General features: G+C 43.2%; 1 protein-coding gene across 22 annotated transcripts in view; it reads left to right on the top strand.

Annotated features, from left to right (window-relative positions):
- ptprda (protein tyrosine phosphatase receptor type Da) overlaps positions 1-18,279 on the top strand; it is a 406,188-nt gene that overhangs the window by 145,802 nt on the left and 242,107 nt on the right. For all 22 annotated transcript variants that reach the window (XM_026161910.2, XM_026161898.2, XM_026161908.2 and 19 more), the window contains exons 5-6: positions 14,795-14,867; positions 17,917-18,026. The gene's annotated coding sequence lies outside the window, so the exon portion shown is untranslated. The remainder of the gene's footprint in view (positions 1-14,794; positions 14,868-17,916; positions 18,027-18,279) is intronic.

The raw sequence follows: 18,279 nt of genomic DNA, 5'->3' as shown, positions 1-18,279 counted from the left end.
TTGTTTGGACACAATCATCACCAACGGAGGAAATCACCTAAACTGTGGTCCTTCATGAACGTTTTTAAAGAATTTACTCAAACCCTTTTCCCTGTGTCAGTGTTGCTAATAGCTATACCTGTCATTTTTCTCATAGACAGTGACACTGCAAATTGGTAATTACAAAATGTCAGCAATCACAGCAGAAATTATGTTTGTCACACGCTCCCAAAATACAGATGGGTTTAGAGAAACATGCAGCTCCCCTATGACGTCAGCCGTGGCCTTTGAAAGCACATTTAAGCAGCAAGTTTCCATCAGACAGAAATACTAGTAAAAACTTCTATTACACAAAAACACTTGATACAGTTTGGACCACAGTTTGTCTTCAGATCTGTCTTAATTCTTCATAGTGCTGATTCAACAAGGTGCTGTAAAGATTCCCCAGAGATTTTGGTTCATATTGACAGGACGGCATCACACAGTTCACACATCCATGATGAAAAGCTCCTGTTCCGGCACATCCCGAAGGTGCTCTATTGGATTTAGATCTGGTGACTGTGGAGGTTTTTTGAGTACAGATAACTCATTGTTATGGTCAAGAAACCACTTTGATATGATTCGAGCTTTGTGACATGATGTGTTATCCAACTGAAAGCAGGAATCAGAAGATGGTACACTGTGGTCATAAAAGGATGGAAATAGTCAGCAACGATACTCAGGTAAGCTGTGGCATTTAAACAATGCTCACATGGTAGTGAAGAACCCAGGGTGTGTTAAGAAAATATCCCAGTAGCCTGAAAGATTGATACAAGCCAGGATGGATCCATGCTTTCATGCTCTTCACACCAGACTCTGACACTAACATCTGAAGGTATCCAATATGGTCTTCTGGTGCTGTAGTCCATCTGCTTCAAGGCTGCATATGTTGTCCTTTGATGCTCTTCTGCATACATAACAAGTGGTTATTTGAGCTACTGTTGCCAGTAACGCCTCAACAAGGCATTTTCACCGTAAGACCTGCAGCTCACTGGATATTTCCTCTTTTTCTGACCATTTTCTCTAAACCCCCCAAAATTGTTGTGTTGGAAAAGCAGATCAGCAGTTTCTAAAATACTCAGAGCAGCCCACCTGAAAACAACAACCATGCCACGTTCCCCGTGCCTGAATTCACCTTTCTCCCCCATTCTGATGCTCGATTTGAATGTCAGCAGGTTGTCTCAATGCGCCTAAACGCGTTGGTTTGCTTCCACGTGACTTGCTGATTAGATATAGAAGAAAGAAAGTGGCCGCTGAGTGCATTTGCTTTAGTCTGACCTCCTTCCTTACATTTGCTCTGCATTAAAGCTGGGGTATTTTGCAGACCTGCCGACTCAAGAAAACCTGATCGGCCCCCATTTGATAAAGGACTGATATAACTCACGCCTCTGCGCCAACACTGTAAATCGAGCCTGGAGTTGATTACCTTGGTATTAGTCCTGGAAGCAGAAGAAAACAGCAAGCCTCCCTCTCCAAGGTTCAAAAATACACCTACCAACAAGCTTGCTATTTCCCCTTGCTTCCAGCCTGTTTTGCTAAGCTTGGCTGATCACCTGCTCGCTCTAGGGTTCTATTTAATGCACAGACATGGGGGCACATATAGATGTTATCTGACTGTTGAAGTGTGCAAATACAGGTTTTTTATTCTTCTTTTTCTGTTGATATTTGTTTAAGACACGGCTTTATCTAAAGACTCGTCTCAAAGTCCCTGATGACTCTTGCGTGTTAACACTCCAGCCATCTCTGCGCTTTGTTCAGCAGCTGATACTTTTGTTCTTGACAGTGCGAGAATAGAACAGTCTGGTTCGTCTCCTGTAACTCTCCTGTGCCTATTTCTTTTTTACATATAAGAGAAGCACCACTTTCCTTTACCTGCTCGACACGTTTTTTTCCCCTGCTCCGTACTTGTTTTGCCCCTTCACACACACTTTTGATGAAAGGCATCACATAATGTTTTGGAGGGGAAAGCTTTGCTGCAAAATTGCACTAAAATACTGTAAATAATGATTTCCTTTATTTCACATGCTGTATCACCCCACAGCGTTCCCTGACAGCACAGAGGGGAAACAAAACAACAGGAAAAAAAAGAAACTTGACCAGACACAGCTCACATATGCACACACCACTTGACTGGGGGGGAGACAGAAGCACAATCAGCAAAGCCATTTTTAATGAGCCTCTTCCTCTCTCCATCTATCAGAATGGAATTAGGACAGCACTCAGCGGCTGAGGGGAGGGACGCTGGGAGAATGGGGGCACATGGCTGAAGGAAAAAAAAAGTAGAGGTGGGAGGAGAGAGCGAGGGGGGGAGACTTAAGTGATCTAGAAATGCTTCTCCTCTCCTCCTCCTTCCACCACCTAATCAGGGAGCCAAAGTTATGCCAGTCAGAGCGGTTGTTATTCCAGCTAATCCCTCATCACGCCGTTTCATCAGGTTTGGCATTTGGCTATCTGCATTAATTAGATGTTCGAATGGACACAGCGTTAATAACTGACGCGCGGCAGATAATGAGAAGCGGTACGGCGCGGCCGTATCCCCTCACAATCACGCTCCCTTTGTCAGTGCTGATACCTCTGCGCTTAAAACACTGCATCGTGTTTACCTGCACCGGATTTCATTTATTGATGATTCAGGCTGTTTTTAGTGCCAGTGGTGATAATGTACTGTCTGCACTTTGGGAGATAAGTGTGTTCAGGCGCGATAGTTTGGACTTGTTCAGAATGTCTCTCCTTCTGTCTCCTTCGCTATTTTTATCTCCGCTCTCCTTCCAAATTTTTCTTCCGCTTTCTACTTTTCTTTTATCCCACATTTCTCCTTACTCCCCTCGCCATTCTCTCCCATTTCCTCTATCTCACCTGTCTTTCTCTTTTTTTTTTTCACAGCTTCCCAGAGGATAGCAAGAACCCCTATCTCTCTTTTGCACACTCTCTTCACTTTTAGGCTGTCTTCTCCCTCCCCACCTCCCATGACTCTCTCCTTCATCCATATCAACACCAGGTGAATAGCTCCTCTCTCTAATATCCATTCACAGTCCCCCTTCTTCTTCTTCTTCTTCTCAACTGCCTCTCCTTCCCTGCTTGTGTTTCACTCTCGCTGCACCGCTTTCAAGTTGCACTCGCTTTAATATTCTGCTATCCATCCTCCTTTGTCTCCTCCCTGCCTTCCTTCACGTTCTCCTTCCTTCTTTAGTATTCCGTCAGTCATTGCCAAGTGAATGGTGATGCACTCCATCACAGGTCCCAGATCACCTGCAATCACGGAAAGCGTAGCGTCCTTGACTTTACTGTCTGCTCTTATAAATGCCGGTGCATCTTCACCTAAAGCGATCACGTGCGATATGTTACGTTCATTATTTCCCAACATTTCGAGTGATTTATTTCACTCTTGTTGCAGTCTTTAGAGCTGAATCCTTTACCAAACAGGACACGCCGACTAAGAGCACATTCTTATTTACAAGAGCAGCCCAGGGAGAGAAAGGGCCGGTTCACACCCACCTGGGAGATGCCTGAGACGAGCTTCTTTGGAACAGATGGAGTGTCTTTCTAAAGGAGTGCTTCAAAGAGGTGTCTCAATTTTCGCTTTTACCCTTTCATTGTTTCTTCTTACGGACCAGCACACAGCTGTGTTCTGCCGTACAGCGACGCCGCCATTTCATTAGGGGCATGTCATGGCGACAGTGTTTACTGGTAGCAATGGGAGTTGGATTGACAATACTGGGCGTTTGCCTCCAGTTACTGATGAAAGAACCTTGTATTTATTTTGGTCTTATTTGGATTGTACCATTTGTGATGCTAGCTTTGTGCACAGAAGGTTGAGTGATTGTGGTTATTCTGTGTGGCCATCACAATCCTTAGAGAGTCTCTCGGCCTACTACTAATAAACAAGAAAATACAGGATGGCAATCTTCTTCTTAAGTAAAATTGGTGGTTGCCTAGTGATTGGCATGAATTTTTTTCACATTTAAAGACCGATTGCAAGTAGTTACATCGACCAGCTGATCACCCAGAGGTTGAGCGTGCAACACCCACCACCTCTCATTTTTGATCGCAAAGCGATTGCACGTTGCCTGTCTCCAAACAATTGCAATTGCCACTGGCTGCAGTCACTCATCAACTGCTAACACACAGCAATTAGTTGGAGTCGGTCCGTGTCAATGAATCAGCTAGTTTCCATCTGGTTGTTTCCTGGTTATATCCATATTAAAAAGCAAAAATGCCAAGCGCCTGTGTCATTTTGCATTTAAATTGCTGTCCTGCAGCAGATGCATCACTATTTTTAAAGCAAACAGAAGGTTTCTACGTTCTGGCTGGACTCTGTATGGACTGTGTATGTAGACTCCTGATTTTTATCACAGCTGCAACTTCACTGCACATGTTTGCAATAGTTTTGGCTTCTAAACACAGATGCATGAGCAATATTATGCTCACAGACTCTGACGGAGCTTCCAAAGTGAAGGAGGAAGTGACACTCTAATGAGCATCAGGGGGCAGCTTCCCACTGGTTGCAAAAAGCCTTAGCTCTGTTAATCTATGACCTCAGTAAACACTTTGCAGATGAGTTTATAGTCACAGTTCCTGACTTTAACTATTATTGAATACAAGATGATCATTTTGTAAGTTGAGGTTCTCTTTAGAGACAAAAAGAAAGGTAGAGCAAGGTATGCTTTAGGGTGGGCCTACCTTATGATTGACCTTATAATGTGAGGAAGAGCAAAACGTTACATAAAGCAGTGATGAAGTCAGATAATTAAAACATCAGGACTGCTTCGGTCAGACACAGCTTGAATGAAGTTAAGCAGCTGCATACTTCTCTCTGTGATGTGGAGTACTGGTATTGGGAACAAAGTCTTTTGAGTTAATTCACTTCTGGCAAACTTCTTGATCTTCTGCATACCCAGGTGGTACCCAGGGTGCTCGTCTTTGAAATAAAGGCTAGTTTTTTTCCCCCAAAGTTAGCTTGCTGCTACTCCTGGAGCAGTTGAGAAGTTCTTCCCAGTTCCTGTCACAAAGAAGCGTTACATTGAAAGCAGAAGTCTTAAGACAGCTTCACCCTCAGTAATCTTGAGTTGACTTCCGATAGCCCCTTGGATTCGTGTATATCCACCAGCCAATCCTCCCTTCCCTTCACGTTTCCATTTATTTCTCCATATGTGGTTTTCCCATCCATCCCTCATCGTCAGACACGAGGGTTCTTTCATTAAGGATTTGGATGATGTGTGGTGGCTGGGTTTTTAGAAACCTTCATTTGTGAACGTGTCTCTTTCTTCTTTCTCTTCCACTCTTCCCTGCCATTGTAAACAACTGATTATGCCTTTGAGTTATTCCATCACGTCCTTTTTTTTTCTCTTTCCCAACCTAATGATTCTTGTCATGGCACCGAGCTGAAAATTGAGGCTCTCTCAGATCCCCCAGTGTAACTCAGCCTTTATCTTTCAACTTTCAAATCCCAGAAGCTCCTTAAGTCCTCTCTTAAGTCAGCACCAAAAGCCAAATCTCTCAGTCAATTTACCAGCCAGCCTAGTCGTCATTATTTTACGCTCGCTGCCATGATCTTACTATCATTAAAATTCATCCCTTACATAACCATCAAGGACGCGATACCGCTCGCTGCGAAGAACAGAATACACAGTGTGTGCAAACAAACACACACACATGCGCGCTTGCAGTTTATTTTTATGTTTTTATACACTTATTTACTCTCCCCCATTTTGGCAGAAGCGGTGATTCAAAAGGAATGGATGCTCGGTAAGCGCGAGCCCTGTGTGAAATATTCAAATGGCGCCCTATTTACATAGGCTGGAGAGTTTCTCTCCCACTGCCATCACATGTTTGTTATGTGATATAAAAAGAGAGACAGCGGCAACTCCAGAGACCTCATCCCCATATATTATGCGCCAAGCGCATTCTTTTTATAGCAAGTATAAACACATTAGTTTGCTGCATTAAAATCCACTCAAAATGTTGGCAGTTGTCAGGGTTTGGACAAAAGATACGCCATGTCTTCCTTTACAATAGGTGAAGTGTGTGTGTGTGTCTTTGGTGAAGGATAGAGTGTTTGAAGAGACTAGCAGTAGAGAGTTTGTTGTGTGTGCTTATGCAAAGATCCAGTGTGCTCCCACACCTGTGTGCGAAGGAGCACTTCTCAGTGTGTTTGTGTGTGTGTGTTCGGCCGCGCTGCCAGACGGCTGCTATCTTTGCAAGTCAGACGGGCAGAGAGGCTGCTGAGGCACGCCAAACGTTTGAAGTGCTATTCTCTCCCAGAAGTTCGATCCACCCCGAGGAAATTTGTCATGTTGTTCTACCTTTCTGATTCCCATATGGCGGGGTTGAGTGGAAGGGTATTTGTCCTTATTTGCTGTCAGCGTCTCAATACACACAAACACTGGTTAAAGTAACTAAGAAATTAGTTTTTCGCCTCGCTGCATTTTTTCCCCTTCTCCTGTTAGTTTAATATTTTCATTCAGCCAGCATCCATCATTCGGTCGTTCATTCCGGGTGGGGTTTTTTTCCCAACCAAATGACTCAACAAACGCTGATAGCCTCAATATTTTCCACCACAGAATATATCCTCTCGCCATTAACTCTGAACCGAATGTCTTCCTTTTCAATAGTTAATTAACCCGCACCCTCCTCCTTTCGCTTCCCATATTAACGCGAGCGACTCCTTCGCGACCCATCGAGACCTCTAACCAGTAAGTGAAAATGAGACGGAAAGGAGAAGATGAAAGGGCGGCGAAAGAGAGACGTAGATGGCAAAAAAGAGAGAGAGAGAGAGGGGCATGTTGTCTAGAGCCAGAGAACCTCAAGAGTGATTCAGCCATTGTTACTCATCCCCTCCTTTTTGCAAGAGGGCTCATGTCATGAGTATTTTAAGTGCTCTCCATTCCGTTGTTCTCCTTTAATCCTGTTAGATAACTCTTTTTCTCCCTCCTCCTTCTGAGTCTTTCTATTTCTTCTCTTTCCTCCTCCGCTCCCCCGCTGCCCACTCAGCAAACGGCGAGTCTTATGCTTTCTGCCACAAGGAAAAGATAGCATGCCTAAACAAGGTAGAGAAGGAGAAAAAAAGAGGGGGGGGGGGGGGGGGGGGGAGAGGAAGTGGAAGGGAGGAATGCAGGAGAGGGGAAATGACAAAGATGTGGCAGTACTGGTAGGTGTTGGAGAAATGCACTGGCGAGTGCAGGATCATTTTTTATGAGGAGGGATGAGCGTGGACGAGAGCCAAGGCAGTGGTGAGTGGGTTGTGGAGTGGAGCCTGCACCGCAGCTTGCTGTTAGGACGCAGCGAGTTTGATTTGAAATGCGCGTAACTTGGAAGGTGTTTTAAAATTCACAATCTGAATAATTAAAAACAAACTAAAAAAAGTAGCCAGACTCGGCGCGACGGGACGCCTCTCTGCGTTTGATCCCGTTCTCCATCACGCTCGTTCAAACAATCCTGCACGTGGCTAACGCGGACACGCGCAATTTACACAAACGCAACAAGCGCTCTGGCATGAAAGTGCATTTGTAACGTTAAGACAGAGCTGCCTTTTCCCGTTGCCACCTTCTTTTTTTCTAAACATCTGATGATAGTAGGTTGAATCACACTTAGATCCAAACAATACGTGATGCAATGTTTCAAACCTGCCTTGTAACCACTGTGCGAAACCATCAACACTCCATCAGCCTCAAAAGAAGTCTGCTTCACATAAAATACATTTCCCACAAGCCAGCAGTTGCCAGCCCCGTCGTTTTGCATGAGGACTATCGCAAATGAGGAAGCGGCGGCGGTAGGCGTTGCTTCGCCCAGACGAGGTAGCCACTTAGCACAGGTGAGGTGGGGCAGCCACATTTTTGCAGCTCTTTCTGTGGGAGAGGGCAGAAAAAATGGATCACAGCAGTACAGGAAGATTTGCTTAAACCAATAGCACAGACTAGTGGTGAATGCTTAGAATTGCATGAAAGCTGCAAGTCTTGGATCTGTGCGTTATTTTCTTTTTTTTTTAGCATTTTCAGTTACATTCAGTCAAACTCAACAACCCTGAAATCAGCCATCATTGAATGTGTGTAATTTCCACTGATATATGGTTATTGCATTTAAGCAACTCCATCACCACCACTTACTTAAACAAGCCCAAACCTCCTCATTTGCATTCCGAGCACCTGACGGATCCCTCGCTTCCTCTCTCTGCCAAAGAAATTAATTCAACACAAAGAGGAGGTGGGAGGGGCTGGCACTTGTGCTGGGAAGGATTTGCATGACCCAAAAATGCCCTGCCTCTTCTCTGACTCCATAAATCAAAGGGATAGAGAGAATCCCCCCGATGCCTCCTTTCTTTGTCCTCAAAGGTGATAAATTGATCCCCCGGTCGGCTAATAAGCAGAGGCACAGGGCGGCCCGAACTTCCCAAAGATTTATGCGGGCGAGAAGTGGATTTATAGCGCAGGAAATGTGAAAGATCTGGAGAACTAAATCTATTTACTTTATTCTTACTACCGATGTTCATGAGGTTTGAGATGGAAACTCCACAGGGGCACACCCCCACCCCCCTTCACCCTCCCTGGGGGGCGCAAACGTCAAAGAAGCAGGGAACATCCGTCACGGAGGCAATAAATGAGGTGGAATTCCCCACTTTTGATTGATGAGCGCTTGCTTCCGGTGGCAAACATTCTCAATCCGCACGCCCACCGCCCTTGGATGTGGCACCGTTCGGCACAGTTATGATTAGGTTTCATTCCTGGACTTTGCCGAAAACCAATATGAACAACACTTCTTAGGTTTGTCAGCGGTCTTGTCCGAATATAGGGAGGAAAAGAATGTAGAAGGCAATCGAACAGCTTGCAGCTTTTGCCAGACACGAGACCTTTTAAGGCAACTCAAGCAGTCATCTTAATGACGAGAGGTGATACACTGACAGGAAAAGCGGTCTTTTAAGAAGATGATCAATGCTATCATCTTCTCTAAGGCTGACTGGGAAAAAAGGGGGCAGAATATAGTGGCATAGAGTTTCCTAAGAGTGCCAAAGACTGGTGGAGCTACCCCCATCACCACCGCCACCTCCTCCTCTTCTGTCCTCCTTCCTCTTTCATTCTCTTCCTCTAGAGTCTCCCACTCTAGCGTTAATGTGTTTTCCCTCTTCCCTGTTGCACCCCATCTGATTTCTCACCTTTTCCCCTTTCCGCATGTCTTCCTTTCCCCCTCTTTTTCTTTTCTACCGAACCTCCTCTTTTGCTCCCCGTCTACCGCACACCATCTTACTCACTCCCCTCCTCACACCGACAGCATGCTTATCCTGTTGCGTTGATGAGATATTTGAACGATTACCATTATGCATGCTGAGCAGATTATGATAGCCTTTGGGGAGGAGCGGTTTGAGCGTGATGGAAAGTTTTCCGCATGATAGAAACTCCGCTGATAAGTGGGCTTCGGCTGCAAGCGAGGGAGAGGGGAGCGCGGAAGGGATGACGTCTCCGCTCGCTCGTTCTCCACCCGAACACCAATAGCCTCTCCGATTCGTCAGAGCTTGCGTCGAAGCTGCGCGGCGGAGCGGTTTGACGTGGAACAAAACTCGTTTGAGCTACGACATTTGACTTGTCGTATCAAAGGATATCACTGGGTAGCTCCGCTAATAAAGCCAAATGTGCAAATGCAACCCATGAGGGGGAGAAAAACAAGTTTGTGCTTCATCGGTGACTTCCGTATACCTGAAACTTTGAATTCCTCACCGAGACAGCTCGCATGGTAAATTTGATATCCGTCAACATCAGCCCGACTGTTGCAAACCTATGCAAATATGTCTAAAATATCAAACCTCCTCTCTCCTAAAAACATACCTTTTTTTATTATTTTTTTTATTTCTGTTCTCTTTTCCTTTTTTGGGTAGGATGACAGCAATCCTGAACAGACACATGATGCAGTATATAACTAATTCTGCGTCTGTGCCGCAGAGGCAGCTCTGGGTACAGAGAGAGAAAGTGAAAGAAGCAAAAAAAAAAAAAGCAGATCCCAAATGCTCATTTTTAGCTGGCTTGTTTGGGCACAGCGCACCAGAGCTGACGAGCTGAGCACAGAGTTTTTGACACAATGGTGTCAAACTCGGGACTGTGATGTTCAGCTCGCACAAGTGAATAGCGGTGCACCTGCTGGCAACACGCAGACACAGACACAAACAGACTGTTATCAAGTCTGAGTGGTAATTAGTGTGTTTGGGAGTGCTGCGAATCATAATGACTCATTTGCCTTACATTGTTTCATTAAAGAGGCTTTCGGAGACATGGCATATGGAACCTACTGGAAATGCTGAAGCCATTTGGAAATGGCAGTGCTGTTAAGCATCCGTTTTAAAATGATAACAATTATAATATCAAAGTTGTTGTCTCTGTCAGAGTTTTGTTTCTTCACTCCTAGTCTAATCAAGCATTTAGCAGATGGGCTGTTCTGTGTTTTCAGTGCCACACTGGGGCCAGCGCTAGGTTGAACTATGATCCTCTTTATTTTCATTTTTAATCTTTCTCTAAATTGTGTAAGAAAACAAGCCCGTTCATTTAAGCCATGTCTAATAATTTCTTTTGCTTTAATCAACTGAACCTGGTACTCAAGAACATGAAGTAAGTTATCACCCAATGCTGTTTCTCTACAATGAATTTTCCCCCTTTTTCAGCTCAGTGTTTTGGTGTTATTCCCTGCAGCTCCCTTTATAGCTAGCTGTCACCGCTCTAATTAGCGCCTTTGCTTCAAGCAGCTGTCTTCAGTGACAAACATGGTTAGGAATGAGTTCCTAACAATCCTGATCCTGAGATATTCATGATAATAACCCTCTTTGATCTAAGTCCTCATATATGCCAACTCTAACCCTAATCCCACCCCACACTTTGGGAAAGCAGCACCTAGCATTGCTAGCAAACGATGCTATGTAATGTCAAACTAAAACAAATGCCTGAATAATGAAATTATCTTAACTATAACGATCAATGAGATTCAGAAGTTTTGCTTTTGTATCATTTTACATAGTTTATCATTATCATGCATCACATTATAAAACATCTGAAAAGCTTCTGTGTTATTTACAGTAAAATGTGTCCACAGTATAGGCGACATAAGCGCGATTGTTATGTTGGCTGGTTTTTGTCATGTACGACTTCTATGCATCAAACTGTGATAAAATCCACATAACTGCACTGTTAGGTATATGGTTATATGGTGTATAAACCATATACCATATACTGGTATATGGTTTAAAGTCTGCACTTTTGACCCAAGTGAAGATGATCTTGCTGCTGGATCGTCTTAAATGGGTCATGTGATGTGAACGCACCGGCGCCTCTGTTGGCTCCAGAGGGTTAATAAGCAGAAATCACATGAGTTACATTCCAGTGGAGCATTTATTTTCCAGGCTGCAGTCTCTGCAGAGGTCCTTGGCTGAGGCTCTGTTAGCCACGCCACAGTCTCAGCTGAGGACCAAGGGTGACTGGGCTTTTTCTGTTAGGGCACTCACTGTCTGGAAGAATCTCCCTGAGGAGGGCAGCTTGCTGAGAGCCTGATTGTCTTTTAAATGTCTCTTAAGGACATATTTTTATAAGTAGGCTTTTTCAATGCTTCCACTTTGAGCCACTTTTATGCCGTCTCCTATTTTGTTTCATCACCTCGTCTTCTTATTGTTGTTTTTGACAGTTTTATATTGCTTTTAATTTATTTGATAGTTTTAGAGCCCGTCTGACACATTATATTGCCAAATGAATTCACTTGTCTGCCTTCACACATATGAACTTGAGCAACATCCTCTTCTTAATCCACAGGGTTTAATATGATGTTGTTCCACCTTCTGCAGTTATAACAGTTTCAACATTTCTGGGAAGATTTTCCACGTATTTACGAGTGTTTATGGGAAATTTTGACCATTCTTCCAAAAGCGCATTTGTGAGACACTCAAAGTCTTGCTCTAATTCATCCCAAAGGTGTTCTGCTGGTTTGGGGTCAGGACTCTGTGCAGGCCAGTAAACTTCCTCTACACCAAACTCGTTCATCCATGTTTTTATGGACTTGCTTGTGCACCTTTGTGCACAGTCAGGAGGGAGCCGACCCCAAACTGTTTTCATGAAGTTAGGAGCATGAAATTGTCCAAAATATCTTGGTATGCTGAAGCATTAACAATTCTTTTTACTAGAACTAAGGGGTCGAGCCCAGCTCCTGTAAAGCACCAAACTTTACACCTGTTACAATGCAAGGAAAATTAATGACTGACTTCTTGCACAGGCGGGATCCTGTCATGGTACCACGCTGGAATTCACTGAGCTCCCGAGAGCGACCCATCGTTTCACAAATGTTTGTAGAAGCAGTCAGCATGGCTAGATGCTTGACTTAATATGTATGATTTATACGTATGTATGGAAGTGATTCCAACACTTGAATTCAATGAACTGGATGGGTGAATATAATATAATGTATAATAGCTGGCTGATATTATCAGCCGATAGCGTTGATTTGGCAATTCTTAGTAATAAATTAAAATTTCAAAGGTAAAGAAAACCAACTTTTACCAAGTTATCAGTGTTGATGTTTCTGATGTTGCAACTCGTATATCACATTTTAAATTATAAATGTATAAATATCATAACTGGTCTGTAAATCGTTAACTAGTCCTGCATTCAGCATCAGAATGTTTTTAGTCTGCCTTTCTAAAGTATCTTGGTGCCAGAAGCTCTGAACTTGTTTTAGAGTAATATTGCAACAAACTCTGAGCTCACCCTCCATACCCAGTCCATTTCCTGCTCTGCTTATACAAGCTCGATGGCGCCGTGATTCCTTTCGCTTTGTCAGCGGCACAGTGCGTAGTGTGTTACCACTCATTTATGACTAGGTGAGATCTTTCCAGCATTCAGTCATAGCACTAAAAGAATATACAAATAGGAATTTGATTTTCTTTTTTTTTTCTAACTGCTCCCACTTGACTGGCATTTTCGAAGCCGTGTATCGATGGAAGTGATGTCTTCACCTCTCTCTCTCTCGTTCAACATTCTGGTGGTTTTATGAGACGAGCTGGTGTCTCTGTTGGTTACTGTTCAGGGGGAAGGTCATAAATGGGCGATTTATGTCTGAAGTATAGCCAGGAATGCTGATGCTACTGTCAGAGAGCAGAGATACTGTCTGGTTTGACTCACATTTAATGGAAACTATAAAGTCCACAACTGCATGTCCTAACTCACTCACTTTCCAGTATGTGCTCACACAGGGACGGAGTTAGCATAACTGGCAGACAGAAATTGTATAGAAAGGCGTAATAAGGCAGACGGACGATAAATTTGCTCTGCGTGACACCAGAGAAGGGTTCACATTTTCAGCGTCTTGCAACACATTTCTGGACTAATTTGCGGTATAAATGCACCAAGTGTACCGCCGGCGCTAAAACTAATCATCATAGAGACAAATGAGAACACTTCATTAGCGCTTAGAGTTCCAGCGGTGTCCGCATGTGTACAAATGCTACTCTTGCAACACAATTTCACAATTTGATAAGTGCAAAGGTATTCATTACCACAGCGCCAGCTAACGTGATGCTTGCATTGATTACTGCAAATACTTTTTTTTCCTCAACAGCTCTTATGTGGACTTCTACACCACCATTGTTAAGTTATGGGCATTTTAATTGCTGTAGACAGGGGTCCATTAGCATAGCTACTTGGGTGGCCTTGGCCATGTTTCTCTAAATCATTAAGCTAATTATACAAGCTAATTAATCAGTATGCTTGGAATGGGCTGCGCGAGCAGACGCTGCTCTTTGTTGGCTTGCATAATGAAACGGGTCCATTTTTAGATGGGGGTGAAAAATGGAGAAGGGGAGGGAGAAAGAAACTTTGATCTCAAAAGTAAACATATGATTTTTGCATATCAAGTGCTTCGGCAAAGTGGGTGTGGGGAAGAAAAAAAATGATGTGAAGTAGGTTTGCAGATGCAGAAAGTCAAGCGAGATTCACGTTTGTGGCGCTTTGAAGATTGCTTGAAGACAGCGGATAGGGGAGGTAGTTTGTGCTGCGGTGTCCAACATCCAGTTATCCGTGTGGGGTGTTTTTTTCTCCACGGGAGGCAAACGCAGCCAGAGATCTGTCAATCACCTGTGCCACTGTGACATCTGAGGGTAGTCAGACAATCTCAAGGGCACGTGTTTTACTTAACTGAAGCAAACGTAGACGACTTAATATTTATGCCTCTACCTAAGAATGAAAATCAGCCTTTATACTGCTTGGATATTGTGTCCCTTTTCACAACACAACCTGAAACCACATTCAATTAAAGCCCCAATTACATGCACTATGTCATTATAACTGGCTGTGTTTGTGTGTGTGTGTGTGTGTGTGTGTGTGTGTGTGTGTGTGTGTGTGTGTGTGTGTGTCAAGCATATACTTATGCTTTCTTGCACGCTTTTTAAAACAAGGCACTGTCAGAAATTATTACTTCCAAGCAGACATAACCAAACATCCTGCCATCCTGTCTTCAGCAAAAGGTGCAGACACTGTCAGCATTCATGCAGGAGTTTTATTTTTAGCAGCTCTCATTATGCACAATGGAAAGTCATTTTCTCAAAGTGCATGAAGCATGTTTACAAACCTAATAGGGCTGCGGTGATAACGCATCAGCGCGAAGACACTACAGTGTGTGCCAGCTCATGCTCGTCTCCGTTCACCTCGGTGCGGTGACTCTGTATGCAAACTCAGCACTGGCGTTCGGTACACCGATGTAAGTGTTTAGTGGTGAATGGACTAAAGCGTGACACGTCCTGACCTCTTTGTCTCTTTACCCGCAGGGAAATTCGGAGGAGTTCTGTTCTTTCGTCGCTCTGGTCCGAGGCAGCAATCGCAGCTGATTATTCCAAACGGGTAAGATTGAAAAAAAAGAAAACAACAACAACAACAAAAACTCAAACCCTACAATTGTGTTATTTAATCTGAGAAACTCCACTGATGACAGCCACTCCACTGGGGGATTTCTTTTTTTTCTACCTCCAGCGTTCAAATGTCAGCAGTGCAGGAGAATAATAATGTCAGCCCACAGAAATCAAATCAGGGGTCAGACAAATAAATGATGTTAGTATGGATTAAGATAAAGGTAGAATACATGTCAGGACATGATGCATTGCTCACTTGTAGATAATATTTTTCTTCTTTGTCTGACTTTTATTATGAATCGGGATGAATGTTGCACAAACTATAGAAAAATAAATGAGTGCCTTTGCAAAGGCAGTTTTATTCAATAACAGCTTGAGATTAATTCCACTCATGCTGTCAGTAGGCTACCATGTTGGGCTGATGACACACAAAGCATGCTAACGGTGCCCTCTGCAGTACAGGGATCTCCACTGCTGCTACTCTACAGTTTTAAGAGCAAAGCTGTTCTCATATGAAGACTGTGTGATGCACGCTGTTCACACCTCTCACTATATTTGCTCCTGCAAACACCCTGAATCTTCAGAATCACCTGCCGTATTAAAATAGCGTTATTGCAGTGTATAATTATGCTGTAAAGCCGTGTCGTGACACTAACGCTTTAATCTGCACTAACTAAAGTTCCCACAACTGCAAACGCCGAACTGTCCTCGGCTAAATCATGATGTCTCTCTCATTATCATCATCATAATAACGTTCCAGCTGGGATAATTAAAAGTACAGTTCATGTCCTTTGGAAATGAAGCCAAGTTTTACCCTCTATCACAGCGGTGTTTTTCAGATCAATGAACAGTCCCGTGGTTTCCCCCGGAGGACTTGCGGGTGCAGCTGTAATTGGAGCGTTTGTGTTGCTCTGAGTTACTGCTCCCCGGGCAGAGGCCAGCGCACACCAGAACATTCTTCCACATGTCCACAGGATTTCCAATGAACTCATCAAATACACTCGTAGGGGAAGCGTGTTGAGATCAAATTATCACACGCTCAGTTCTTAAGGAGGATTGAGACCCTCATTTTTATTTCCTGTCCCTGCTGGCAGCATCACATATATCCCTAAGTGTGTTAAATGAGATCGCAAGCACTAAGAATGAAAGATCTTTTTCAACAAGGCTTCGGATGCTACTCAATGCCTTGTTGTAATTACCGGGAGCATTTGTAAAAAAAATTGGCAGGAGGCGCAGGTGGCACACTGATTCAAATTAAAGGTGACGGCGACAAATGCGACATGCGTGGAAAGGCTAGGCAAAGACAGTTAAATACAGATAAGTGAGGAAGGCTAACTTTGCGTCAATGACAGGAGCAGAGTTGTCACTATCACGCTTCGCTACTGTTGGAAGCCATTCGAGTGCCCTGTTTAAGAGCCATTAAGTCATTAAATTTAAATCGAATTTGCTGTTTCTTTTCAGGGAAGAAAAAAAACATTAGGGGCACTGTTGTTAAAAAGATGCTGTAATGCATTTTTACCAAGAACTGCAGGTACATAGGTGCCCTACGCCTGTCAGATGGAGTCGTGTTATATAAAGTGGAATTCACAGCAGTAGCAGGTGACCTGGTTTAAAATAGCAGCCGAGAAGAAAAAAAGTTTCCTGAAAGTAGGAAGTCTACTTCCTCATAGTGCTTACAGTACCTGTGAAGTGACCCGTTAGCACTGAAAAATGATGCGTCTTTGGAGTATTAAACAACCGAATCACTTAAAACTGTACAGTGTTGCTGGCTTTTACTGCGTCATTGACATGGCTCTAATACTAAAATAGCTTTTTGTTGCAAAATACAAAAGTAGTCTTTATTTTTGTGTTTTGGCACAAACTGTTAGATGGGTAGGTTTAAGCTCTTTTGGAGCAGGTTAAATTGTCAAGGATACAAAAGTAGGTGTAGCGTTTAAGACTAAACTGGCTTCAGTATATTATATCATGGTTGGCACTGTGTGTGTGTGTGTGCATCCATCCAAGTGTTGTGGGCCAGACCTGGCTCCAATGATTTATTACACTGCTTGAAGGGATTTGTAATTTCATGAGGTCACATGAGTAGCATGTCAGTCAGGCATAGCAAAGTGTTCTCTTTGGCCCTGCTGGCAATTGGTAGGCATGCCAAAACAGAAAGAAAGAAAAAAAATCCTGTTTCCAGCACATATTCAGGTACACCAGCAGGTACGCAGTCTTACACCCACACCCACACAGTTACAGAACCAAATACTGTAATCCAGCTTAGCACTGCTTTATCACCTGAGCAGGAGGCAGACGTTATGCAAATGCACGTAAGATATTCCAGAGGCACGTCAGCTTAAGCCTGCCTTTAAAATGTCTTTTGAGAGGTTAATTCTATGCAAATAGAGCATCACGAGTTGAAAAACGAGATGGGTATTTTTCTAATAACACTAAGAGGAAGCCACTTAGATGCAAAGTGGAGTCTTTCAGATTGACCTGGGGTAATCATTACGAGCCTAAAGGTAGTACAACGTTTTTTCTTTTGGCCAACATTAATCTGCAAAATTCAAATGAAAATTAAACATAGCTATGTTCATTTGCATGCTCTTTTCTTAATGTGCATATTCCTACCAGATGTGAATTTATATGTTTATTGATGATGCACTTGATGAATTTGAAGATACAGTCACCATAGATTTGTTTTTACGGCTTTCTTATGTGCACCTTCAGGTTTCTTTCATCATTTTGTTTGCAGTATTAAAATAGTGGGTTACAAAAAAAGCTGTAAGCTGGAGACGATGTTTTACAGTTTTAAAGTGAACAAAGAAAATCTGATTATATCAAACATATTTATATACGTATATAAATATATATATTATTTTCTGCTTCTTCCGTATGTAACTGCTCGCATTGTTGAAAATAGTACATGAAAGTGATGCTAATATTAGAATTATCCACCGATTCCTTTTGCTAATAAAGAATAGACAGAGTCAGCCTGGCAGGCTATATGCACACACTCATGTGGTTTGTATTCTTATCTCAGTTACTATCTCATCTTCTAGGTGGGGGCAAAGGGGGCATTAATTTCACTGGTGTGTCGGTGAGGTAAAACCGCAGCATCGGGCAGCATGTTGGCACCTGCGTGATCCCACCAAAGAAGCCTCATTACTCGGTGAGTCGGATAAATGTTCTTTCAGTTCATGCAAGGGCATCTGTTTTTGGATTTTCTATATTAAACCTAACCTTTTTGTCAGCTCACTTTTCAATTAGTTCGTTGTCATTCATCTTAATGATAAAAGAAGCAGAAGAATCGCTCTCACAACTTTAAGCTGCTAATGGATAAAACTGCAGCAGAAGCTCTCCACACCACGTCATTGACTTTGTTTTTAATTGAGTTGTGGCATTTGAAAAGTATAAAAGGAGGA

Source organism: Astatotilapia calliptera, chromosome 3 (genome assembly GCF_964374335.1).
Source record: "Astatotilapia calliptera chromosome 3, fAstCal68.1, whole genome shotgun sequence".
Lineage (NCBI taxonomy): Eukaryota > Metazoa > Chordata > Actinopteri > Cichliformes > Cichlidae > Astatotilapia > Astatotilapia calliptera.
This window is presented reverse-complemented; position numbering and strand designations above follow the sequence as displayed.